The sequence below is a fragment of the Athene noctua genome, chromosome 15 (assembly GCF_965140245.1).
Source record: "Athene noctua chromosome 15, bAthNoc1.hap1.1, whole genome shotgun sequence".
In the NCBI taxonomy this organism is placed as follows: Eukaryota; Metazoa; Chordata; class Aves; order Strigiformes; family Strigidae; genus Athene; species Athene noctua.
The window spans coordinates 15,902,814-15,930,765 of NC_134051.1; positions in this window are offsets into that span (position 1 = coordinate 15,902,814).

Below are 27,952 nucleotides of genomic sequence, written 5' to 3' on the forward strand. Positions count from 1 at the left end.
TATAGAAAATAACAATCTAAAATAAAATAGCTTGCTTCTGAATTACTTTTGAAATCTGCAGGGTTTTTTTCCAAATTCTGTTTTTATCCCTTTGACTGCATTCATTTATTTTGTGAAAGACAGGATTCTGTTAGCACTGGATAGTTAGGAGCACATTATTTAAGATGCCCTGGCCTATTCTTCATGCCTTTCAGCTATCATTTTAGAAGTGCATGTGTATCCCACAATCCCAAGTGGATATATCTAATACCACTGGAGATACTCTGTGAGGGCAAATAATATTGGAGGGGAAGGAATTTTTCCATTTCATAATCCTAGGATTACAATTATAAATGCTTAGACTATTCTAGATAGCCAGATGAATAGTTTTATATTGGACTATTATCAATTACTAATCTTCATCTTTTCAGGGAAAATCCCTGAGCTTTGGACATTACCGCTTATATAATCTCTTTAAATATTTATTCAGAAATAAATAAGTTTTACATCTCCCTATGGTGTCAATCTAAATATAACTTTGATTGACATAGATACTTAAGCAAATTATACTGAGTTGAGGAGAAAACTACAATTACTCAGTTTTATTTGCTAATCACCACCCTATATTTATTGAAGTGGCTAGAAAGATTGTGTCACTTGATCTCTTGCCTTTATGAAAATTACTTTGAAACACTGTCTTTGACTTCTTCAGTTATTTTTATTGCATATCATCAGACTGGTCACTTTGATCACAGAAGAATTACTGGTGTTTTTTACTAAGGGCAAAACAATGAACCTTATAAAATAAATGCCTTGAGCCTTCCCCACGAGAGGCATTTTGGGGCTGTGCCCAAGGCCAGCTCTGCAGGAGCTCTAGCAGTTGGCCATTCTTGGGGTCTTTAAGAAGGGGCTGGGGGAAAGCTGAGGTTTTCCCCAGCCTAGAGAGCTCTGCCAAGCCCCCACTTTTGACCCAGGGCAGTTTTTGAGCTGAGACTTAGGACTCTGCTGTAGAACAGGCTGCAAACAGTCTTGCCTAAACCAGTAAGGTTGTTTATATCAACAAACACCAGCCATCATCAACATGGAATCACCTAACATGGTCCAAGGTTTCTTTTCTCTTAAGAAATCCTTTAATTCTTCACATCTAAGAAAAAAAAAATAAAATTCCCTTTCATATCACCACCAGTTTCACCCACCTGTACATACTCTGAAGGCCAGGAAAAGAACTATATGCCTATCAGTACAGGATCCTTCACATTCATTTATGACCCAGTTCTGCATTAAAAAGTTTTGTTGTATCTCACCATTTATTGTGGGGAAAAGAAAAAAATTCATCAGCGTAGCAACAGATAATGAACATAGCTGATTTGTTTTCTTCAGAGTAAGATAATTTAACCTCTGAGTCAGGGATGGTCTGTTTGGTTTACTGATTTTAAGGCACTTTGAGCACCTGGCTTTGTCATGGTGTATATAAATATTAAATGGAATATCCATTGGTCTGATCTTGAAAGGAAGCAATGGAAAAAATAGGTAAATAGAAAATAGTCAGGAGGAGAACAGTAAGGATGTAATTATCACAGCTATTAGTCACACATATCTCCTTGCTCTAGGTATTCCCACAAATTTCATGGATTATTTCACTTTCCAAAGACGAAAAGGAACAAAAACAGAAACAAGAGATTGTGTTCTAGGCACAGAGTGACCTTTTCAAAAGGGAAAGTGTATGTTCTCAAATCCATGTTGTCCAGTCTTGCTGAAATTCCACTTTTAAGTCAGTTCACAGGATGAATTGTCTTCTGATAAAACAGGAAAGAGAAGTCTGACAGCTGACTGCAATCTTAAATTTCATGGAAAATAGCAGAGCATGCTCATGGCCTAGGGTATCTTCAGTTTACAGGAAAATCCTTTTGTTGCAGGACTAAGACTTGTTCAGAAGAAAAAAAAAAAAAACACAGGTGCATTTTCATACGAAATAAATGAAGTTTGAAACATATGAAAAGTCCTAATGATACATTCAAAACATTTTTTGGTAACAAATACTACTGAAATGTAAAGCCTACTGGATATTCTTTTCTTGGAAAAAGACTCTTTCTTTTCATCTTTCCATCCATCAGCCAATTTGTATTCCAAAAATGGCATCGTAATACCAACATGCTGCAGAATCATTAAATAACCAGCAATTTCCTCCCATTTAGGCTAGTCATCTGAGAAGAGTTTCAGGAGTGGGGAAAAGAAAATAATCTCATTAATTTATCCAGAAAGCCAAATGTGACCTTTAATAATAAGTTCCCTTTGGCCAAATATCATGTTTCTAGATCACATACTGGAAGCTTCATTCAAGTGACCTGCTCATTGAAAGCTGTGAACTGAATCCAGGTACTAAAGTGTTGCATCACTCGGAGACACACATTCCTGTAGGGCATCAGCCCTTTTCTTATGCAGTCTTGCAATCCCTTCTTTCAGCTGTTAGGAATGTAGTTTTCTGCTCGGCTTTATTACTTTTCCATCACATTATGCATTTCTGTTAGTTTTTGCAATTACGCAAAATATTTAGTAGTTCGGGAATTCCAGGGTGGGGAAAGAGAAAACTAACAGTTTCCAAGGGATCAATATTAGACCATGTGTTGAAAAAAAAGAAAAAAAAAGGTTTTACATGTAGTATTTTAAAATTTATTCATCAAGTCCTAGGGGTTAAAATGTGAGGTTATCAGAATTGCTGAAAAAGAGGGCAAGTAGGCTTCTCTGCACTTCAGTAGTGGATACAAACAAGTGAAAAGGGTCAATGGAGCACAAACCAGCTTGTACACTGCTTGTGGGTAAGGGAGAAAAGGAAAAGATTTGCAAAATTAAAGACCAGGACTCTCAGAAGCTGTGTTTCTAAATCTGAGTTGTTCATTAGTTCTGAAAGAAAAATTAAAAGGAACAGGGAAGGGGTATCAAATGGTGTGGTTCTGTATCATGCCGTGTGGGATGTACCTGAACCTTTACCTTGTAACAGAAGTGTTCCAAAGCAGATACTACAGATGGAAAGGCAAGGAACAGTCTGCCCATCTTTGGTACGTGTGATTGTATGTGTTAAGTTGGTAGAATCAACTTAATGCTGTTATACAAGGTGGTAAAAAATATGAATGAATAGTGGCCTTCCTGTTGCTAGCAATCTTTCCTAAAATTTAGGCTTTAAAATATAACATTATTTAGCAAAAGTAGCATTTCTAAATTTCTCCTTATCTGTCTTTCTGACCAATGTTTACAATTCTGACACCGTTTTCCACTGGAGGAGGTATCTCTCGGAACCATGCACCAAATTCCTGCTCCCCATTATACCATTACTAGATGTTACTTCTCCTCATCTCAAAGCTTGCCTACAAAGACACTGTTGGAAAACTTAAAGGCTCCAGAAAGGGATGGCAAAAACTACTGACAAACTTTCTATATCATTCATTTCCTGCTATGCTCATAAGAATAAAGGAGCAGATTGAACTTCCATCAGCATGGAGCATCTTGGTCCTTTCCCTAGGGAATGCACTTCAGCAAAGCAAACTTGAGGCCAAAGGGAAGGAGACTGTAAATGACAGATGTTAAAAAAAAAAACAAAACAACAAAACCAACAAACCCCAAACTAAATATCTTAATTACTTGGAAAAAAAAAAAGGAAGAGGAGAACACTGCTCACCTAACAAAATTAAGGACAAGGACAAATAGAACATAGAAGGTAAACCTTGCTGTCAAACAAACTAATAAATTGCTGAAGGGAACTTATATTTGGGAAAGACAGAGGAAGGAAGAGATCTGCTTTTTCATCACTTAAAAATCCTATCACCAGCCCACATCAAGAATTTAGTCCTACTGGCACATGTACAATAAAGAGAAAATACTTGTACCTACAATCCTATTTCAGGCTTTATTTTTTAAAAAACTAATATATGATTAGTAGTATTTGTTTTTCTATAACCTTATTTAACTGTTACAAACAATAACACACAAATAACAGAAGTGGGTTTCTTGTCTTGTGGCTTATAATCATGTATGGAAGCTAATGGCCCCTTATTTTTGTGTCCTAGGAAAACATATATGTGGGTCTTCAAATACTCATAAGTCAAACACAGGCACAAAGTCAAACTTACATGGGACAATTTCATTCTAGAGAGCTTGCTCTGATCTTTTTGTTTCAGCACAAAATTAGCTAAAGTGACCTTAACTGGGCTGATGTTAATCCCTTTGTGCAGAAGAAACTACATAAGGGAAACATAGTTTAATATTTACAAGTACGCTGAATAAGAGAATAACGACCTTTCTTAATTAAATGTCATTAAATGAAGGGTAATATTGGCATAGAACATGCATCTGAATAAAGTTAAGATCCACACATCTCTGCTAGAGTTAAATGTTCTGGGCTCAATTCTCTGATTTAACACTGGTGGAAAAAATCAGGAACTGCTCTTTCGACATAAATGGAATTACCTTGTTTTATATCAGCAAATGCTGTGCAAAACCAAGCTCTCTAATCCTAGAATTGCTGGGATAAGTACATTTAAAGAATTCATAAAGTGGAAAAAAAGAAAAAAATAAGTATTTTCACAGACTTGTACTCAGTAGGAGGTGCAGCTCTATCTTAACTTTCACTCAGGAATGCTTCATTATCCAAAATTATAAATTCATTTGGCATAACGGAAGGACAGGATAAATTATTCAGAAAAGATGTAAATACTTTATATGCCATCAGTAAATTCTAAAGGATGGGGAGATTTGAAATATTTGCAGGCATAAGGTTAATTACCTATGTGATGTGAATTCATATGTGAATATTCTGATTTGAAGTGTGATTATGCTGTTAAAATATACACAGAACAATGTTATGGTCTGCTTATTTCGTTGTCTTAATCAAAGCTTTAGTACAGATAAGAGAATACACATTGCTTCAGTTATTTCTCCTGCTGATAATTTTCAGGTCAAGCTGTGATTTCATTTGTTTCAGCCATGCTGGAATATTTTTAGTATTTATACTAGATTTTCTTCTCTTAAATTTGTGGGTTTGTTGCACATAAGGGAAGATACATGGCTCTGAAGATGGAATATAACCTTAGAAAATTCAGAGGATGTTCAGGACGTGCCAATGAACAACAACAACCACCAAAAAGTCACACATTAAAACTTTTTTAAAATCTTGGCAGCGTAATATGGTCAACTATCTCATAATTTTAATTAAGCTCTATAGTAAGCCCACGCGTAATAAAATGCAGATGAAAGAACTGCTAATTAAACTCATTTAGTAAGGTACTTAAGCACATACTTATGAAAAGGGATAAGACCTGTTTCAGGCCTAGTGTTAGACCAAACAGATGGTTGAGAGTTACTTTTCTGGAGTAGCCACAGCTTGCCCAGGGCTGCCCTTAGCCTGTGACAGCCCCCCTTGCTTTCACTCACACTGAGCAGCCCCACTGATCCTTCTCATTGTGTACTTAGTACAGAGTTAAGAACGTGCATAAATTTGGGTGTGCAAAGCACAGAGGAATATGGGAAGAAAAAAAGATAATCAATCCTTTCAGCTGAAGGTGTGATCTCGTATCTACGTTACTGAACACTAAGGCAAAAATTCATGTTGCTTTTCTTGTGAATTAACCTGTAAGAAGAGAATGAGTGGGCCTTAGGGTCTTATGCAGCAAGAAAACAGTGTGTGAACATGAGGGAAAACCAAGGAGGGCTAAATATGAGTCTTTTCTCTACAATTAAGAAATTTGCCCCATTAGCTATAGTTTCATAGTCCTTTCCAGCATAAATCAAACAACTATGGGACAAAATATAAAGAGAACAAAACATCAATTGTATCTAGACAACACCAGTCACTGATATTTTACAAGTGTTAAGTACATGGTTTTTTTATGGACTGCCTTTATGGACTTCTTAACTGACTAGTCTCAACCTCAGCACATACATGGAATAGCTCAAAGAAGCAGGGTCATAGAGCTCTGAAACATACCTTAAAACATAGCACGTTATTTCTGACATTACTCAAAATCTGACATCAAATTAAATTTCGAAAAACTATTATTGCTCTATTATATGATCTATACTAGCAAGACTTTCATAGCCACAATATAAATTATAAATTCTGAGCCAAAAATCGCTTTACCTTTAACAATTACTTTATCTGCTGTGACTAATGCTGATTATTTTCCCAATAATTATATTTTGTTTAAATTTTACAGGATTTCTGTTCAACGCTATTGAACACTGTTCTAAATTGGTTCCATACTCTTAATTAATATTTGTGTTTCCAAGATATTCTAGTGTAATTACAGGAACATTAACGTCTCAACAGTAATTTCAGAAAGGTTCACTGACTCTCTGCTCTGAGTGCATTTAATAGAGCCACTCTGCCAGAAGAAACCAACGGGAGAGCCAGGTTGCAACCCAAGACTCTTGGTTCTCCTTTGATAGAATGTTCCTGCCAAGACAGTAGCGTACGAAGAAGAACAGCTTATTCTATTAGTTTTCAGTGGCAGGATGTAGGCCTGGTCCAAATTCCCTCCAAATCAAGAGAAAAATTTACTTTCACCGGGCTCAGAGCCACCAAGAGCTGCTGGGCTTGCTTGCAATGCCAAAACCAGGAACAGTCAGCTTAACTGAGCTTGAGTTGATCCCTGCAAAGGGGAAAGGCTGGGCCTCTGGGCACTGGACTCTAGGGGCAACATGGCTCATTTTGTTGCAGTTTCACAGAAGCTGAGCAAAAAGCTGTGGCAGAGGGAGTATTCCTCTGCTGTACAAAATCCTCAAAAGATGGATTCTATATTTGAATGACTAATTAATACCCATCTAAACATGGCTCAAAAGATGGGTGTTGCGATCAAGATCTACCCTTCTGTGGGTAATGAGTTAATATTTGCCTGTAGAGTCTGATACTTGAGGCAAGTGTTACCCGAGGCATAGGCTTGTGAGGGTTGAGTAGGTTGACCATTATTTACTTGTTTAAAACCCTGACTATCTTTACTGTTTTTCATATAGCTGTTTGTGGAACAAACTGCCATCCCAACAGGGTAACAGTGACAAGGTCTGAAATGCACAGCAACTCCTCTGCTGAAGTAGGGTAAGGACTGAAATCATTCCTGTTCAGAAAAACACCCTGAACCTTTAAAGAGGGGCAAGGACTGTCTGCCAGCTCGTATCAGAGAAATAATATACTTTTGACATCCTCAAGCATGTTCACCAAGCTGTGGCCTGTAGCCTTCCACCTACCACTCTGGAATGTCTGCTTTAATTCCAGCTTGCCCCTGGCAGGACTTACTGAAGCCCAACCACCAGCTGAGCCTTGTGACCCAAGCCAAGGAGGACTCCTCGTGCCATGAGCTTGTCTGGCACAGACTGGTGCTGCTCCATTGATTTCTGCAGAAGTACACTAATTTATACCAGTTGAGGTTCTGACCTTTTAATTTTGAGATCAGGTTAGTCTGCATCAGTGAATAGGTTATCTCCTTAATTTAAATCATTGCTACACTATGAAATTGCTCAGTATAATTCAATGGTTGACTAAAAGTAATGAAAAATGTGTCTCGCTAATGGCTTGCACAAAGTTGAACTTTCCAACATTAATCTTGGTGAATTAAGACATAGTGAAATGTGTCCTGTTAGGAAAGGATGATTTGTGTCACAAAGGGAGTGCTGAAGAAATTAAGATTCACTGTTTAAATAGAATGTTGAATTAATGAGTTATGTTCATGTTATGGACCCTTATCTGACACGTGAGCATGTAAACTCGTGGGATGCTTTCTCCCTACTACATGGGCGAGCAGATTGCAGGGAGCAGCACGGGTGCACACAAAGCTACAGCCCCTGCAGCTCCCACAGGATGCTCCACCCCATGCTCACAGGAGAGGGGGCGCTGGTAAACCCCATGTCTGTGAGAAAGGGTGTGCAGGGACCGTGTAAGGGCAGCTGGAGCTATTCAGGATTAGTTACAGGAGGGTGTTGAAAAACTCCTAGCTGTTTATTAAACCACAACAGCAGACAAAATGTTACCTCTTGTAATACCGACACTGAATATTTAGCTCACTGATTAGTGGCACACAGTTAACAGGCATTAAGTCGCTAAACCACTTTGATCCTAATTTGATGTAAACTGTACAAGCCGAGCAGCTTTTCCCCATATTGCAACACTGCAGCCAGACACAGCACCAGGCAGCTGGCCCGTGCAACCCAGGGTGTCCCCATCAGCACACCCCTTATCCTACAGCAGCTGGGTGTCGGAAAACAGAGGCACAGACACACGGGCATTAGGAAATATTATCTCAGGCAAAATTATTTCCGCGGGAGGCAGTAATTTATAATATTGGTGGTAAACTGCAGCATATGTGCTCCCTGAGCTACACACAGTGTGCAGTGTGCAGGCCAGGGTGGTACCAACTCTTCCTTTGTCCTTCTTCATCCCATAAAAGAGTACCCGACCGTGGACCATGGCAATGACCTGAATTTCTGGGCTCACTGAGGGAAGATCTCCTTCCCTCTCATTGCTTCCTGAGACAGTTGTACCAGACAGCCAAAACCTTGCCTATCCACACCCCCAAAATGAATAAATTTTGATTCACAAATATATTATGTGCAAATATAAGTTTCCCCTAAGAGGATGCCTGTTCTGCAGCCATTTTGCTTCCGAGTCTTTGCTGTAAATTACAAAGTGACATCCATATGACTTCTTACATCAAAGCTAGGACTATATTTTTTTCTGCTATTGTAATTCATCAATACAGGATGCTTTCAAGGATTCATCACACATTCATACATATTCTATTAGACAGTCTTTGCATTCACATCTGCTGCCACCACGCCTAAATGTGAAACAATTTCTAAACCAAAGGAAGGGTCCGTGCAACACACTGGGAGAAAAAATTGTCTTTTGAAAAGATTGCCAGCAAAATGCCTGTCTAGAGATATTAAATAATGATTTTTAAAGGACAGGATATATATCATTTTATTGTAACTTCAGTGCCCTAGAAGTCATTTTTAAAGTCTGCTTCTAAGGGACAGAAATTTCCTTTAAAAGTTTAGGAGAACATGGCCCCTTCTAAAATTTATCAAGATTCACTGGTTATAACTTAATGCTTGGCTGATATCGCTGTAACAAACATGAAAATCAAACCAAAAATAATATGAGAAAGAAAACAACCAGCTGTCCTTTCTATCCGACAGGGTCCAGTAGCATAGCAGAGGGGTTTTTAGGAGCTACTTTTAAACAAGAGTGACTCTCCTGACTAAAGCTTTACTTCAGCAGGGAGTCATCAGGCAGGGTACCAAGGTTTCTAGATGTAAATTAACCACTGGAGTTCAGGACCCTGGAATCATTTAGTTTGATTACTCCACAGCCTATGCCTGAAGCGAGTGTTGTTGAAAGTGTGGTCTTCTAGGTACAAACTCAAAGGGAAGCTGCTATGATTTCTGACCTGCAATGCTGACTGTCCTCTTTTAAACCCTCCGTTACAAACCATTTATCCTAGAAAGCTCAGTCTTGGACTCCATAAAGGCTTGTCCTTCCCGCTGTTCAAAGGGTAGTATCACAGCATCACAGAACACCCCAATCACAATCTAAAATTTGACTGCACAACCACTGACCTTGAACAAATTTGTAGAAGTTAGTGCTAAGACTCAGGCATGTGAATTTAAGTAAGAATTGGGCATCTCATACTTTCTTTAGAAAAGGCTTCATAGGTTAATGTGAATAAGATTTTATCTGGGAGAGATAGAAGGCATAAGAACTAGAAACAAGCCTGATTTGCTGTTTATCAAACTTGGTGTTCAGTTTTCACACAGCACAGTCACAACAATTAATCGCCTTTCTGGGCACCTGCAAACTGCTGTGTCCAGAGATCTACACCTCCCTCCTGAATAAGCCCTTCTCACTTCTCTCTGTCCAAATGCATAAAGCTGGGAATTGCCTTCAGATGTCAGAATCACAAGAAGGGTCTGCAGCTGCGAAGAAACCCATTCCCCATCCTTCTCTAACAACGTTCCATTTAAATGCAAAGCAGGTTCATGGACATTACTCCTTTCCGCTGGTCACACCAAGCATTTACATGCTCACCTGGCACTGTGGACAGCTTATCTGCACATACCTCTCTGTCTCGCACCTCATTAACTGCCTTGCTCCTCAGCCTCAGGAGGTTTGAGGAATGGCTGGAATAATACGATGTACCCTCCATTACAAGATACAGGTCCAGCAGAGAAGCTTGTAAACATATGTCCGCATAAATTTTACTCTTCTGAGCAAGCCTTAGCTCATACTTTCCTTCCTGGTAAGAAGCAGAGACTGAATTGATAAAGTTTATTATATAAGGCTGATTTTTTTTTCATCACAGAAACATTTCATAGCTGTATGCCATGTCTACCTGAGATTAAATGTGCAATAAAGGAGCATGGAGATCCTCTGAATAACTTCAAAATAACTTTACATGGGTTTGTGCTGCAGGAATCTTAAAATACATTTATTCTAGTCTACATAAAGCTTTAAATCTGTATGAAACAAGTTTAAGTCAAAACTCATCAGAAACAGTGGTGCTTTATGAATGTGCAGAAGCCAGTGAACTATCAAATTAAGGAACAAAATGTGCCTTATTTGTGTCCCAGGAGCGGTTCCTTCAAATAATCCCATTACAAGTTTCAAGGAATGTCAACCTATAAAGCACAGTCAGGCTAGAAATTAATCCTTCCTAAAGATAAAGCTTATAGAGCACCAATTAAAATTATCTAAACATTTAATACTAGATTGCATGCAACACTATAGATTAAAGATCCTGATCTTCATTGTTTAGTCCCATCACTAACATGGGATGATCGATATTTTTTCTACTTAGGAAAAAACAGGAATTGATGTGTCATTTTATTGATCTGTTGGAAAATAAGAATGAGCGTGTGTTGCTTTTTTTCATGCATGGATGATCTTTTAGATGCATAAATTAATAAAAACGTGTCAGTGTAATGCTTGCAGACTGATAGGATGATATATTTTTTTTTTAATGTAAGTTTTGCTTTTCTTCTTGTTTTTACACCAGGGGTAATTTCTGGGAAAATGTCTTTGTTTTCTTCATTGGGTTAATGAATGTGCCAGAGCAGCTTGTATTACTTGCATTCAGAGTAAAACTTGCATACTGCAGAACAGATGGGTATTGTGAACAGTTATGATGGCAGAGGAGTAGGTTTTAAATAATACATGGAGAATTTTTCTGTCTCATTAAGTTTCCAATTCCTTTAAGAAACATCTTTAAAATAAATGCAAAAGATTCTTAGTGGAAGCTGTTCTTATTTTGTGTAATTAGATGCCTTTAGATGTTATGCAGAGAAATATTGGTATCAGAACAAAGGCGTCAACACAGCTTTAACTCTAATTTGTAGGTTTTGTGCACACAGTTGTACAGCGAGTGTACATGGTTCCTGGTACCTCTTCAAAATTGTCATGGTCAAAACACAGAAATCTGCGGGAACAAATAAAAAGGAAGGTGCTAAAAATACCTTCCCTTCTCCCCCCCAGTTTTCTAGAATACTTACAAAGGCTTCCACCTCCCCCAAAGTAGTTTTCTCCATCTCTTGTTTCTACTCTTTCTTTTATATTCCTGATTTTTCTTCAACTTTTTGCCTCTTGTTTTGTTTTTGACCGCATAGCCCATTTAGTAGTCAAACTGTTTGTCTATTTTCAGAATTCTATTGAGAGAGAAATCGGTGAACACAGAAATGTCTTATAGGTTTCACTCATAGGCTGCACAGTGCACTAAATAATCTACTTTTGGATGGAGAAAAAGAAAAAAGATAGTTCTAAATAAAAAAAAGTGAATTATTCAAATTTTCACTTAGAATACTTAAGTTCTATTAAATGGATAGCAGGATGAGGTAGTTTGAGTCCAATAGTTTTGCTAACATTCAAAACAAATTTTAGATTTACACCAATCACAATAATGAAGAAGAGATGCCAGCTGTCAGAATTCATTTTCCCTTTGAATGAGCTGAGCTAGAATGCAATTTAAATGAGATGAGCCGGAACAGTAGATCAGCATGTAAGGACTATGGCCCAATATATAAAGCAAGCATGTTTTGAATGTGAGCAATGAGAATAATTTATTAAGACATGCGCTGGGAAGGAGGGAAGACTGAAAGCTTGCAGGATACAAATGCGCCGTCAGGATGGTCAGCCTGATCTGCCGTTGCACAATCCAGACACAGACAGGATAAACTGAACAAAAATACCTGAAAATATCCAACCTTTTATTACAACAAATGCAAGTTCTCCCTTTTCTTGCTAACTGAGCTTCCTTTGCTGTAGATCACCACTGAAGCTATGGCTCAAACTGAAGTGATGTATCTAGTTGGAGAGTGCTGTTAAGAGACAAGATTTAGCTAATGGCAGTTTAAGGTATCACTTGGGCTGAGGTATCTGCCCACAACTTAAAGACTTCTTTTCTCTTATAAATGAAAGCATGCACGTGGAATTCAGCTACCCACTTGCAGACTGGTTTAAACCCACTTGCAGCTGGGGTGAGGCACAGACCCATCCCTGGGGAGCTGGACCCCAGCCCCATTAAAGCTCACCCGTGTCAGCCACAGTGAATGGGTTTCAACCATTCTCTGGCCCTTTAGGTTTCAAGTCTAGTGTTAGACTATAACTGTCCCTACATCAACACAGCACAGGGCTTCTTTCGACAGCAGATCCCACGTGAAGATTTCTGGTACTGCCTGTTCCTGCCTTTGAGTAGCAATCCCCACAGCTTCAAATTTCATTCCAGAAGTGAGCTACCAGGTCTCCATTCATGCTGAAGGCACACGAAAACTTTACACAGCCAGCCTAAACCTCCACATAACTCTGAGCTACTAAACAATGCAAAACTAAATATTCTCCCTAAAAACTTGTGAGATAAGAAAAAAAGTAGACACCTCTAGGACCATTAAGAGCTGCTCAAGACTTTCTCATTTCCATAGGAAACACTAGATATATTGTGGCTCAGAATTGAGTAATCTGCATAGAATTTTTTTTTTTTTTTAATGCCTAGCATTAGATCCCCAGTTTAAGAGCCAGAGTTTCCTGCTTTTGAAACATTTATGAGCTGACTCAGGTAACGTTGGTTTACTCTTCAGAACCGCTGATAGTTGTGTTCACTCTGTTAAAAAATGATTAGTTTTGCTAGTCTTCATAGCTCCTTAGCATTTTTTCAGTTGTTTCTGCTTATATGTTACATATTTCTACAAAGGATCCTTCTCTCAGCACTGATGAGTTGATGTTTTCTCTAAAATTACTGGGCAATATTTCTCTCAAATAAATTCTCCAGTACATCTAGGAACGAATTCAGCACTCAGCTACATAGTCACATTGGAAAGGCAAGATAGAGGACAAGACATAGGTGATTTGAAGTTCAGACCTTGCAACCTTTTTTTTTTCTTCTTCTTCTTAGGGTCAGTGATGACAGTAAATAGGATTAGTTATAGCAGTTAGTGTAGCTGATAGAATTTGGCTGCACATGAAGGCTTGTGGCACGTGGCCATTGCTTCTGGCAACACATGGATTATAGAATTGTGCATTCAACTCTTTCCTTCTAATGTTAGTATTCTGCCAAGTCTCTCAGGGCTTATTCGTGCTTTTCAATAGCATCTGTACCTCCCACTTCCCATTAAAATATACTAAATCGAAATGCAATGAGATGTTCTCAACATTTCCTAGTTTAGTCAAGAGCTTAGTTGAGTTTGATTAAAGTTGTTAAGCAATTTTAATTTGAGGGGGGGAAAAAAATGAGGCAAGGCAGGAATAATCATAATAGAATTATATACCTCATTTAACACTTAAAAACGATCTATGAGGCACCAACAAGACTCGATGGCTGTTAGCCCCAGTGAATGCAGTAAACAGATCAAATATAGGCACAGTCAAGTGGGAACTGGCACCTGCAAAGAAGAATGTAAAGGACTAATGTGACTGTGGAAGAGAACAAGAGACATCTAACGAGGCAAGGAGTGGGCCCTCCTCTCCTTTTCGCCCTCTGGTGCCTCTCCTTGCAGCATGTACTTTCTTTCCCAGGCACCATATCCCAACCTCCTTGTGCGAGCCCTGTCTCTTAAGGGAGAGAGGCTTAAAAAGATCGAGGGAACTAAGACAGGTGAAACAGCACAGGGACAGAGTTTGACTGCCTCTGTGAAAAAAAAGAATGGAGGGGGAACCAGGGGATGAACCAGAAGAGGCTAACTCAGCTGATGGGCTAGAAGCCACTGGAGATGCTCCCAGGCCAAGAAACCTTTTAGAGAGCAGGATAAGAAAATTAGAAACTCATTAAAATACTCAAAGTTGTGAGAAGAGTGGAGACTTACCTCTCCACAGCCTAGTGGAAAGTAAGGATGCATTCTCTGTACAGTGTAGGCGAACAGATGGGGACGCTGGCAGAACTCATGAAAGCTCCCCCAGTTTCATCAAAAGTAGCTGACCTCCATCACTCCGTTTGTTAGTTCCACAACAAGGACCCTTGACAAACACTGCATCCCATTTTATGTTATAGTTCAAACACATTTCCATACCCTCTAAATGCATAGCTATTTCATTTGCTTCACAGAACAGACTATCGAAAGGTAATTTAGAGCTTTTTTCCTCTGGATAAGCACTAAAGTATATTTTCTTCTCCTTCCTTCACGTCTCTCTCATTTGAGAGTGGATGATTCACCAGATAGGAATTACTGCTTTCTACAAGTACTGCCCAGCTAATAACTGGGCAGCTCTTTGTAACTCAGAGCACTTTGCTTCTGTTGTTTTCCAAATGAGTGAACTTGCTACCATTTAGTCTGTGGACAAGTACCTGCATTCAGTTTAATAGTTCTTCAGGCTGAATGATGTTAGTTTATGATATTTTTACTTGAACTTGCCCAGAAAAAAAAGCCAAGTGCATTTTAAAAACTCTTAAACTATTATTTCGTTAGAGTATAGTCAAAACCTCCATTTCTCCTACTCCTTCCCAATGAAACTAGAGCAGGTAACACAGCCTTTAGAAAAAACTCTTCTTGACACAGGTCTTTTTCCCAAATGTGCTCAGTGATTTTTTTTTTCTCTCCACACAAAGGACTGAAAGCCATCTAAGAAGTACTGCCATTCCTCTCCCTCCCCACCACCTTCCCCAAGAGTAATTTTAAAGAAGCTTTGATTGATGTCAGATGAAATTAACTGGAAACATTTAATGTGTTTAACATGTAAAGGCTTAGGGCTCTATTCACTCAGAGTTAGAGACCTTCTGTGCTTCATAAACTCATGGAGGACACTGGAGCCTGAATTTCAGCTCTGCAGCCAGATGACTTATTAAACAGCACCTTGACTCCTGCCATCGCTGCTGCTTTTCACTTCATTATTAATAGCTGAAGAACTTGAACTGGTGGCAGCAAGGATAAAATCAAAACTCCTGTGGAAGAGATGCTGTTAATTTTAGTATTGTGTCCATCATTAAGCATTACATTAAATTAAGCCATATTTCCCTTAGCATCTGTTGAAAATCCTAGTTTAACCAAGTGAAAAGGAATATTGGGCTTTAAACGGAAGGATGTATGTGGTTCCTGCCAACAAGTAGCTGAGAGGGAAGGGCTCTGAATGGAAATGGAGGTTTCAGGAGGCCTCTGTTCAAGAGGGAAGATCTCTTCAGCTTTCTTAAAACTAGAAAAGTCTCCAATAATTTCCAGGTATTTGAAATCTCTGATTTCCAAGTATTGAAAGTTGAATATTTTCTGCCTTCTCATACTTGTAGCAGTATCCTGGAGAGAGAGGTTTATTTCTAAGTTAATAGGGGGTTATATCAAGTTAGAAAGAAAATATTTTTCTTAATGTGTATTTCCTTTTTGGTCATCTATCAAACATAATTAACGCTTATAAGGAATAAATATGAGAGGTTCTGAGACACCTGAGGGATGTCTTAGTCAACTGTGCTTGAGCAATATGAGAGGTCTCAGAGATCAAGGAAATTGTTACCAGTGTACCAGGGCCAAAGGAGAACGGTTCAGACAAGCTACAGTACCAGAGGGCTGGACCATCTGCAACTATCTGTCAGGTATTTTCCTGAACAAACAAAGCCATTTGAGAAATAAAAGTTCCATAGTATTCTTAATTTGTGGGTCATTGTTAAGCAGTTCATGGAGAAGAGTCTGAAGTACATGGGTGGTTTTCATGTAATTAATGCCATTATGAGGATTTGCTCTCTTCTGAGGAGAACCTTGTCCACTCCCTACAGCTAGGACATTCTCCTGCCCATCTGTGGTCACTGGATTACTCTTTCTCATGTTTTATTAAATTTTTCTCTTGAAGTGACACAGGTGCAATAACAGTGTGCCAAGGCAGTCTTTGCTCAGGGAATGTTCATTTGAAATCGGTGGGAAATCAGAATAGTATACAGGCTATTGAGAGCATATAGGATTTTAACATTATTAACCTCAAAAGGATTTAGTTCTTGCACCTGCTTTTCTACTGGTATTCAGTGTTACTTTATTGATATGTAAGTCAGTCTATTGACAGTGGTGTTTTTTTCCTAAATGACAAAGAGGCTTTGAAAGGTCGATCTATACAAATACCAGCCTTTATCCTTTCTACTCTCTATTCTTTGCCATTTCTAAGTGTATTTGTTTGTGTTATATATTATGCTGTCTGTGAGAAGCCTCATAATACTTTGATTATTTACCAACTTATCTTTAGCACACAATTGATACACCAATCTCAGAACAGTTGAGTTTTTATAAGGTTATGCTTCAATGAGACGATTGCACTTTACTCCTTAGTTATGACTTACAAAGCTTGTCAGTAGTTCTTCAAAACCATGCTGCAGTCATGACTTCAACAGCATATTTGCTACAGCAGTGACATCAATGGGGTAGTTACCATAGAGCAATGGCCGCACTGTTACTGTGCATTAATGCAGATTATTGGTTTTCTGAGCAGTTTTTTCCCCCTCAATTTCTTGATAAGAGTTCTACAAGACATTCTTAGGATTATTACATACTTTAAGTAGTAAACTAACATCCTCCCTTTTACCAGAAGGCTTTTCATTTTCATAGTTCCTTTTTACATCCCATTTTATCCCAGAATGCAACAAGAGTTGGGTTTCAATTGCCATCTGGAGTCAAGCAGCAAGTGGGGAAAAGGCTGAAATAAATCAGACTTTTCCTGCTCATGAAGGATCAAGCCACTTACAGAAAATGTGCAGATACATTTATCTCTGAAATTGCCAAAGAGAGAAGGTAAGAATCCAGTTTTTCTGAAGCACAGGACCAGTTGAGATGCAGTCACAGACGGTGTAAGCATTCTCAGTCAGTTCAAGGTGAAATGAAACAAGTCCTTAAATTACCATCACAACTTATGTAAATGTCTCAGAAGTGAGGCCTGCTACCTACTTGATTTAAAGCTTCAGCTTTCCAGAAAATTAAGTGCACTGAGGACTCAACACATGTAGTGTACTAAGTGAGACTTTAAAACACCACATTTCATTGCGGTTTGGTCCTTCTGCAGCAGTCTGGAAGTAGGTGTATCACATACACTCTGGTTTTCATTCAGCTCAAAACAGCTGTAAAATACTTGTCTGTATTTTATAATTGCAGGTGAATAATCTTGAACGGTTAATCAATCAGCAGCCAGGTGCGAAGCCAGGGAAAACGGAACCAGTTCTGCTGTCTTTGAGAATTTATTTCTGTGTATTTTTTCTGTAAAATAATCAGAAAGTATCAGGAAGGATCTCTCTCATGTAAATACAAGGTCATACCCAATGAGTAAGAGGCTGGCAATTCCAGTGGGTGATGAGGTCATATTGCTGTTATTTATTTCATAACAGTATAAAGAGGAAAAGTTCCTTTGCTGTGTCTGTCATATCTGCAAGATCAACCACACTGTGCAACCACAGATGCTACTACTGTGTCATAACAGGGAATTAAACAGCCTATATAGTTCATCACTGACGTGTGTTAGAAGCAACTTAGAGAAACACGTTCGAACTATCACTTTTCTCAAGTTCTGTGTAATGCAGCTGAACAACCAGGTTATATACAATTATGGCTGGATCTATCTGCAGTGATAGACCATAAATTCTGTCCCTCAGCTAATCCTCAGGGTAAAGTTCTTCTGTCACGAAGAGACTTTCAAAACATCTCTAAATATTTCCAAGTACATAAATTCGCAGCTGTACAATGTGATCCCCAGGTCATACTTAGAAAAAACACTGTTCAGCCTCTTGTGATAAATGAATTACAAGGTTTTTTAGATACTGAAAACCCAGCATGTGTTCTGACTCAGGTTAAGCAAAAATAAAGCAGCTATTTGTGAAGAATGGCATCAGTTTGACTTCAAAAATCATGCATTACTAAAAAACAGTTATAGTCTTTTCCTTCAGCAGCCAGAGAGAAACAGGAAATTGTTTTTTCTTTAAGCCTGAAAGGCACAAATCTTGATCTTACCTAACTAATCTGCCAGAAGAAAGAATAATCCCATTTCCTTCCATGTGTAGTTTTATATTATGAGTTTGTAACAGACAGGAAGATGTGAAACAGAAGTGATAGTGAGATGGTCCAGAAGATGCAATGTTAACTAGAGAATTACATTCCCCCAGCTGATGTCCAGCACTTTAGAAATTGTGTACCATACATGGACGCTCTGAAGCATTACTATTTGTGCATTCTACTTTTACATTAGGCTCCTATTCCCAAAACAGCAGTAGCAATTTTTCACAAACACAGAAAATCAAATATTAAAAGGTTGAACTCCTAACTCCACAGAAATAATTGTCAACATTGCTTCTCTCTTGACCTAAATATTTATTTATTTTTTTACTGGATAGAAATAAGACAGGAGGAGTTTAACCCAAGAAACTATTAGCAAGCACAATGTAGACCACTCTGGAAAGACAAACTGCCTAAACTACTGTGTAAAAAAAGGTAAACCACTCTCCTTATAGACATCAAACCTCAATCTAACAGCCCATTAAAAGCAGGTGAGACTATCGGGATGGCTAAGGTCAACAATTTGATGGTTTGCTGAAGAAACAAGGGTGAGTGTCAGGAGCAGGAAAAAAGTCCATCTCAGAAACCTTTTCATCAGTAAGTGTAGGGAGTTGCTGATTCCATCAGGTCATAGGGCATGGAAAGATGAAGCAGTCTCCATCAGGCTCTATTAGAGAGAAGCAACATTTTAAATTCAGAGTGACTCTCCTATGAAGGGCAATTAGTTTGACAAGGCAACAGTTGGCCCTTCTGTGAAGCTACATCACGCCAACCAAGGTAAAGTTTGAAGCATTATGAAAAGTAATCTATCAAAGGTGAAAACACACCCAGAACAAGGGGTTGCTGTTTAAGTACGATGGAAATAGATTTCAGGTAGCCAAGGCAGTGCTGGTGTAGGACTGGGCAGCACTGCCTCCACCAAGGTGCCCACGTTACAGCACTTTGTCATAAGGGGAACAGAGAGCTGCCAGCTGAACCTCAGAGTACAGCTTTTCTCAGCATGGCTCTAAGCTACAGCACTCTCACTCCAGCATGAAATCATGACATTTCCACCACCATTTCCATCCCAGTAAACCAGTGCTCTGTCACAGGACTGGCTGTAGTGAAAGCCAACACCGTGCCAAAAGCTATTGCTTTGGGACAAGCAAAGACTTATGGTACGGGAAGAAGCAGAGTTCTCCAAAGCCTTCTAGGGCAGCCTGAGGAGGGAAAAAAATTGAAGTTCACAGCTATCCCTGAGGCAGCAAGGAGACTCCAGGACACGAGAATCAGATGAGATGACAGTGCGGGAGAAGAAGATCAAAGAAGCTTGTGTTCAGAAAAAGAATTTGTATTTATAGTCTTCAGCTACGGGAAGTAGAAAAGCATGTATCGTCCTGACTTTCAACCTAGTCTTCCTCCCTTTTATCAGAAGTCCCTGCTTTAAAATGTAACAGAGGCAACAATTCCTGGAGTTAAATACTTTGGGAATAGAGATGAAATATGAGAAGCAAGAGTAAAATAGTTCATCCCACAAGAGATTTCACTCATCTCTTTGCAGAGATAAGCACACTGGGAGCTGACAAGATAAATTTGCCCTTGATATTTTCCTGGGTAACCAGTGAGGAAAACTAAACCCAATGCCTTTCCTATTTATTTTGCTTAAGGAAAAATCCTGTTTCTCAATTATATGTAGCACTTCTGATTAACTATTAGGGATAAGAGGAAAAAAAAAGTTTTGAGGCCTTAAAGTGACTACGTATAGAGAGCTGTACAAGATTTCCAAGTACAAGCAGAAATCAAGGGTAACAGAGACTATAATTTGGTCATATGCTTAGATAACACTCCTCTACTTAAGCTATGCGATGCCAAGACTTCTAGAAACTCTTATAGGATCAGACCTTTTTCTTGACCTATTAAAGGGTGTAAGCCTGTTAAAATTATTAATTTAATAGAAGCTTTATTCTTTTTTGTAGAAAATATTATGATCATTAGATATCATTTCACGTATACGCAGCTTCATAATGTTGTTTCAATTTCTTTCCAAAATCTTGAAATTATCTTTCCTCAGTGAAAGAAGTTAAAATAACCTGCCCTAACACGTTATTCAGGATTATCTCCCAAAACCTTGTCAATGAAGTTCAACAACTGTTAACAGAATATCCTAAACATATTATATGAATTTTCTTTTTAAACTCCCTGTCTTTTTCAAAGAGGCTGAATTCCAGGCCATTCTGCAGACATAATAGATTATATTGTCTTCCAACTTCAACATGTATTTATAATTAATAGAAGGCTACAGAAGTTTGCAGAATCAGGATCCCTGTTTGCATGATGTTCAGTGAATCAACTGACTATACAATGAAATGAGTTTAAATTGGTTTTCTTAAAAAAAACCAAAAAAACAACACTTTCTAAATGAGTGTTTCAACAGCATGAAGCTCTGCTTTTCTGTTTATTTTTGATCCAGTGTCAGACCTTCCCCAGTTGAGAGTCTTATCCTAAACTACAGGAGATGGTTTACAAGAACTTTAGTACATCGGTCATTTACTGGGCGCTAATCTCAGTTGGCCATTCACCAAGTGTTATTTTAAGTGGAGAAGATTTCTGTGAGTTTAGATAACAGCTTCCAACTTTCTCCTTAATCAAGTTTCAGTCCTGCTAACGGACAAACCAGAACTGCCCCTGCCATGATGCCATTTACAGAGTCAACATTTCACAACTAGATTTTACTTGAGTAAAACCAAGCTAGAGTCAGATGAACCCACCTGCTTCCTTAGTATCATAAACCTAATAGTTATTAATGAAAAAACATACCCGATTTCCCCTATGGTGGACACAAACCCCTTTCTATTACATACTGCTTTGCATTTCCAGGCTTTAGACAGGCTACCAAACATGACAGCTCGGGACGCAGTGATGCTTCGTCCAACTCTGGCTATCATAAGGTATTTCAATCACCAGTTATCAACTAAGGACACAACCAGGATAACAAGTCTGGGATCAGGTGGGGTATAGCAATCCCCATGTGCTGCTTCTGTAGAAGAATCTTTCCTCAAACAGCTTTTTCTGCTACCTTGTCAGGCACACAAATCTGAAGCATACAACATAACTTTTTGGGTTGCTAGCTTTGCTACTTTTTTTGTTTGGTTTTTTTTTTTAAGATTTCTAAAATTAAGTGGTACATTTGTTGTAAAAAAAAAAATCTAAAGTAAATTTGCTGACTTTAAGCTTAACTCCTTTTCCCTCTCAGTTTAAAGTGACCTTTGATGCAAACTAAAATGTGCAGGTGTCAAAGTGTATCAATATCCTATACCAGAGATGTGCACAACTGAAGTTTTTTGGCACTTTCTCCTTCCTTTTATTAAAGGTTGTGTCAGAATAAATTTATGTAAGCAAGGACCAGATTTTATTAGTGGAACATCATTTGATTTTAATGATTATGAGTAGTTTATGAAAATAACTGATTAACCAAGCTAAGATTTGAGATGAGCTGTTTTTCCTCACTGCTATTACTACCAAAGATCTAGTAGCACACAGAACATCCTCTTTTTAAAAATCACATCAGAAATCCCTGTTGGAATTCAGACACAGATCTGTCAGTCAAACAGGGGTAAATGCTAAAGGACCAGTAGGTTTCCCATCCCTAATCATTATGGCCTACAGAGGTAATTATCTTCTTGGTCTGAGTCTCTCTGAGGTTTTTGAGAAACACTGCTAGGAGAGATTTTTCTTACGCTTTCAATTGAGAAGCTTAAAAGAAAGGTTTCCAGACAGCTAAGGCGCAGATATCACCAAAATGTACCAGAAGCACATTAAAGATTTGCATGACCTTAGCCAGGAAATGTACCACATACCCCCGAGACTAGATAACATGATAAAGCCAGGTACCTGTAAGAGTATCTTTGCTAGGCAACCAGTTATCAGCATTCCTGAATTGTATTGAGTCTAGGCTTAAATCCAAAGCAGCCAAGTTCTTATAAGGATGTAATTGCTCAGTTTTCCCCAGAGCAGCCCTGCTCATATTGGGAACTAACAACAAGGATTTAGAAAAAAGTACATTTACATTTTTTTTCTATTTAAAAAAAGAGGTTACTAACACAAGGATGGTGTCTGCATATAAAGTTAAAAATCCCTTGTGTACACAAATATCATTTGAGAGCTTTTCAGAGTCGTATGCAGCATGTGCCTATCAATTCCTGTTAATTTGAGGAGGCTGGTGGTCAGCTGAATAGCCACTTTCCTCTTCTCTCACAAACATCTGCAAAGATACAAAAGGAAAATAGTCTCAGCTGTAGTCTTAAGATGAAAGACTCAGCAACTCAAATCTCTGCTTTTCGAGGATTCAGAACACAAGCTGATTCTCACACGAGAACAAACTAAAGGGCCTCTTCCCTATTCCACATTTTTACAGTTCATTTGTGTATAAAGTAGCATCCAAACAGCCTGAAACAATTCCGTCACTGATTTAATTACGGGATTCTAGAAATACACCACTGAAAATGTCTTTAACTGTTTTCATACTTTTTCACAGTATATAGCCTATGACACCCTGCTTCTTTCCATATATATATGCAGATACACACAAACACCCCCTCCTAAACCAGGCCATTGCTACAGCAGTTCAATGCACAGATTTATTTTAATAGGCAAATGAGATCCAATAGACAATTGTGAGCCATGTTATTATGCTACCTGAAAAGAGAATTTTTAGCAAAAGTTAGAAGCAAATGCTGGACAGGTATGAACTAGTACTACCCTGAGTTCAATTGAGTAATATCAGTTTAAACAGCTACAAGATCTGTCCCATAAAACAATGGTAAATTCACTCACTGAAGTTACCCATGTACACACAAGCATTTATTTCATACTTTAAGATATTTGTCTCTCAAGACTGGGTCCATTTGGTATATTAGTCATAAGTTTCCCTAGCCATGCTTCAAGCACAGCATGATATAGCATGAATCGCTATGCTGAATAATCTAGAAGTATATTTCAAGTGTAACTTTTCCCATATTCCTTTTTACTGACCTTTCTTTGATGGGTCATAATATGATTACTTTAAAAGCACTTCCAATATTAGCTGCACTTCAAAGAATTTTTTTCATTTAACTTGGTTATAATTTATCACATCAGTTTTCATGTGTCATGATTCAGCGTGTTTATTAACATGCTGATGTTGAAATATTCCTTCCTTATGAATTTACCTAAGTACTACCTGTTGCATTCACCTCTTTAACCAGGAATATTTATTTCCTATGACAGCAGCCTCTTCAACTCTAATACTTTCTGTGTTTCTTATAGCTGTGTTCTTCACTTTTATTACTAAATCCCATGGACACCAGTGATTGTTTTATTATGCCCTATATTTGAAATAACAAGTGCAGAACTCGACAGCATTGGCAGAAGCACAGATTATAAACCTTGCTAAAACAAATGTTATCCTGCAGCCTCTGGTTCTGACGATGCCGTGTTGTTACAAGGAATTCATGGCCAGGAGTCAGGAGATACAGGTTCCCTTGCCAGTTTTGCCTCTGAAGTGTTGATCCATTTCTGAGAACCTACTTGATTTTCCTCTATTAGGAAGCAGTACTAATTTATTTAAGTATTAGAGCCAGAAAAGACATGCCTCTGCATTGTGGTACAAGGCATACACCCTGCTCGGTTTACCTACAGTTCATTAGAATAGAATATGTACCTTCTTGAATATCAAACTGCTAATAGATTAATTGTTACCAACTATGATTTTTGGAACACCTGTGAGGGGAAATTCAAAGCAGAATTGGTGTGTCCGGCTGAAAGCCACTGTCTCCTCTCCACTCAAGACTTTTCTGTCTACTCTACATCCCCCAAATCAGCACCATGATCCAGAAGAAAGAAGACTACATGCTCAGGAGAGGGGAAGGCATGAATTTTACTGTCCTTCAGCAGCCAGGAACTACTCCTTGACTGCAAAACTCCTTTGTTGTGGTATATGCTGTGGGCTGAGGAAATTAAAGCTGCTTTTTTTTTTTTTTTTCTTGGAAGAGAAATCTACTCACATGTAAATAATTATGCCAGGTCATACCCAAAGCAGAAGAACATTCAGTTCTTCCCTTTCAACTACTCTCCTCCCCACCCAAAACATACTGCTTTCACATCCTCTCATTGTGTTAAGGTATCATTGTTTTTATTCTGCCTGATCTGAAACAAAAGAAAAGATGCAATGCTGGGCACACAAATATATCCCATGGGCAGTAACAAAGATTCAAAGTTTGATAAAAGCATCAAAGAATACTTTCTCCTTAAAACTTCTACTTTTTTCCTCATCTGAGCAAACACAGTTCACTCATCCTGCTGACACCAACAAGTATTCTTTTTATTGAATGAAGTTATGCTCTCTGCCAGCCTACACTCTTGTTGGTAGACTATTAATACAGCATTTGGCCAAAAAGGAGAGGATGAAAAGCAGTTTTTTCTATATGCCTTAAGTAGTTCTGCTTAATAGAGATGATGACTTTATAAAAGGTGAGAATTATAGGTTAAGCATGGAAAATATCCTTAAACTGAAAAATCAGCAACTAACTTCAGAAACCAAAACTTAAAGTAGTTGCAAATAAAGGTCAAAGTTCATGTTATGCAAGTGAAACCTTTCTAGCAAACAGCTGAGTACATCTCCATAACATACAGCAAGCTAATGACCTACAAACACAAACATCAAAGCATTCTTTAATTTTATTTTTTTTTTAAATAATCCAAATTCCTTATGCATTGGCCGTAAACACTGACACCCTTGCTTAAAGCCGCGTTTACTGTGTTACTTTTGTGGCATCATTTCAAATATTTTGCAGATTTGGAAGGTAAGCTAGTCTGAGCTGTGCATTGTACTTCAGCTACAACTGCTCTTCCAAGTAAAGTAACTACAGTTCATTTTCAAAATTAAACTTTGTGAAGAGAGAAATATAAAGAGTTGAAGTTTTTGTATCCTAAACTCATGTTTTAGTTTTATTATACAATCTCCTGTAACACTCAGTTTTCAGTAGTACCTGTGTGTTTCTGTTTGGTAGTTTTACTGTTTTTCTGTTTTGTTTTGTTTTTTTTAAGACTTGTACTAATTTGTGAATGGTTTCCCCCCCCATTTTTATTCTCGTAAGTCTCTCATCAGTCCACAAAAGTATCTGTTTTTCTGGAAGTTCCACTGCTCTTTATTTGTAAAATAAAAGATGTAAAGACAAGACTTAAGGCACTATTTCATAGCCACTGTACTGAGCAGAAACATTAATACACTGTGCTCTTTAACACTCAAAATTACATAATTCATGTGGTTGGCTTTATTTCATTTTCAGTTAAAACTGTTTCACAGAACAATTGATCTAAGCTTCTTTAAAAAAACCAATAAAAACCAATAATCAAAAAACCAAAGCAAACAACCCTTATCTGCTTGGAAATGAAGTTGTTTATTTCCATTAATGTACTGAAATCACCTATTCATGCTGACCTGCCCGCATGTCAGCATTTCTTAGTGCATGGTGTAGATGATCCCTTTAAGTCACAACCATTTTATTACTAAAACACAAAAACCAGTTCCCAGCATGCTATCTAGATCCTGTAATTCCTGCAACTCCACACAACTACATCGTACGGCTACTGATAATGAGCAACTCCACTAGATTTTCAGGTAGGTTGCCTCTATCACTCTGTTGCCTTCAATCACAGACTCCCTCAATAAGGAAACCTTTCAGTGGAAGAGGAAATAGAGGTGAAATGACAAGAGAATAGGAATAATTATTATATGAAGTTACATTAAGAATTCAAAAAGAACGCTTTATTTTGCTGTGATATTCGTCCCCCAACTCCTGGAGAAAGACTGCTCTGACTTGACTACTTCATACTGTGATTAGGTAGGATTAGGTTTTTCAATGAGAATAGAAACCAGTGCACCAAGTGAAATATGTTCTCTCCGTGTGGACTCAAAGGCCACAGTACTCCCCCCTGTTTGCAGAGATCTTCCTGCTCATATCAGCCAAGGGCCAGACCACAGTTATGAGCACAGGATTTTAACTCTTTGCTCCTCCCTTATTCTGGGATCCATTTAGGTCCCAAATGAGCTTATGAGAACAGCCTGAAGCATGACAGCCCTCTTATCGTGTCTCAGTGTAGGATCACAGGACTGTTTACTTTGGGTCAGAGCAAATGTTTCTCTAGGACAGGAGATGAAGAGAGCAAACACTGCAGGGCTGCACCAGATTGTGTCTCCAGCGTTCATACTTGGCTGTCCAGGGTCAAAACAAACCATATCATTGGGACAACTCCCAGATATCTCCTGTAGGGCGGTTTCTTGCAGGAACATTGTGCTGAACACGTCTCTGTTCAGCACCTCCGTTCAGCAAACTGCACTTCACTAGCCACCTGGCACATATATTGTGTGCAAGGATACATCTTTGCAGAAACCTCCACACCAGGGACACGATTAGCACCAGGTACCAGCCACTCAAAACACAGCCTCCAAAGCTCAACTGGATGGTTGAACATGGCAGGTTTTAGACTATTTTTTCCCCCTCTGATGAGCAGCTACCATCTAGACAGTGTATATAAAGATTTGGCCCTAACTATCAGGTAAAGATCAGATATAATGAATTAAGAAACAATCCCTCTATAAAGTATTCTATATGTTCCATCTTTGGTTTTGCAGTAATTAAGTTTAGTTTTAGGATAAGACTATTAAAAATTGAGTTCCTGCTTATCTATGAGGAAAAACCCTGATAAAGTTGCATTTGTTCTTTTAGCGTGAAAAGAAAACATTTATGACAAGGCTTTCTCTTTTTTCACCTCTAAAGATTTTCATTTTCCCCTTTTTCTAAGATACTGAATTAATTGGTTTTCACACTGTTGCCCACCTGTTCAGTATAACGAGCGTGTGGATTTACCCTTTATCTCAGCCATTCATAGACAGGTTTTATTTAGGAAAAAAGGTGGTTAGTACTGCAGTTACCATGATACCCTATTCATTACATGAAGGAGGAGACTGCCCTCGGTAGTTTGATAGAATTTGGAATTACTGCCACCAAAGGAATGAAGGAGAGATTAACGACCCAGAAGTCAACCAAATGCACATATATCTCATCATGTGTGTTCATGTTATTTAATATTAAATCTTCATCTTTTTTTATCTAAACCATATACACCTTGATTAAGACTTAGTTTTAGCCCTCAGCTGAATTAATTATATTTCAATCCTAATAAACCCAGATATTTTCTGTGTGGAAGCCACCTAAGACCAAGTTTATCCCTGGGCTTTTCAGTTCCTCTTTGTTCCAGATGGACTGGAAGTATTATGTGTCTATTATTATGCTTCTGTCCCCTGTAAAGTGGGGTTAGTCTTTAGCCTAGGTACAAATGCAGAAACACAAACACTCCTGTTTCACATTTCCTCTTCTGCTTTCTCTCTTAGGATGAAGGATGGTCACAACCAATGACCTCCTGGGCACTTTGTTTCAAAGTCCACACTAACCACAAGTTTCAGCCCTGTATTCAGATCCCTCCGCAT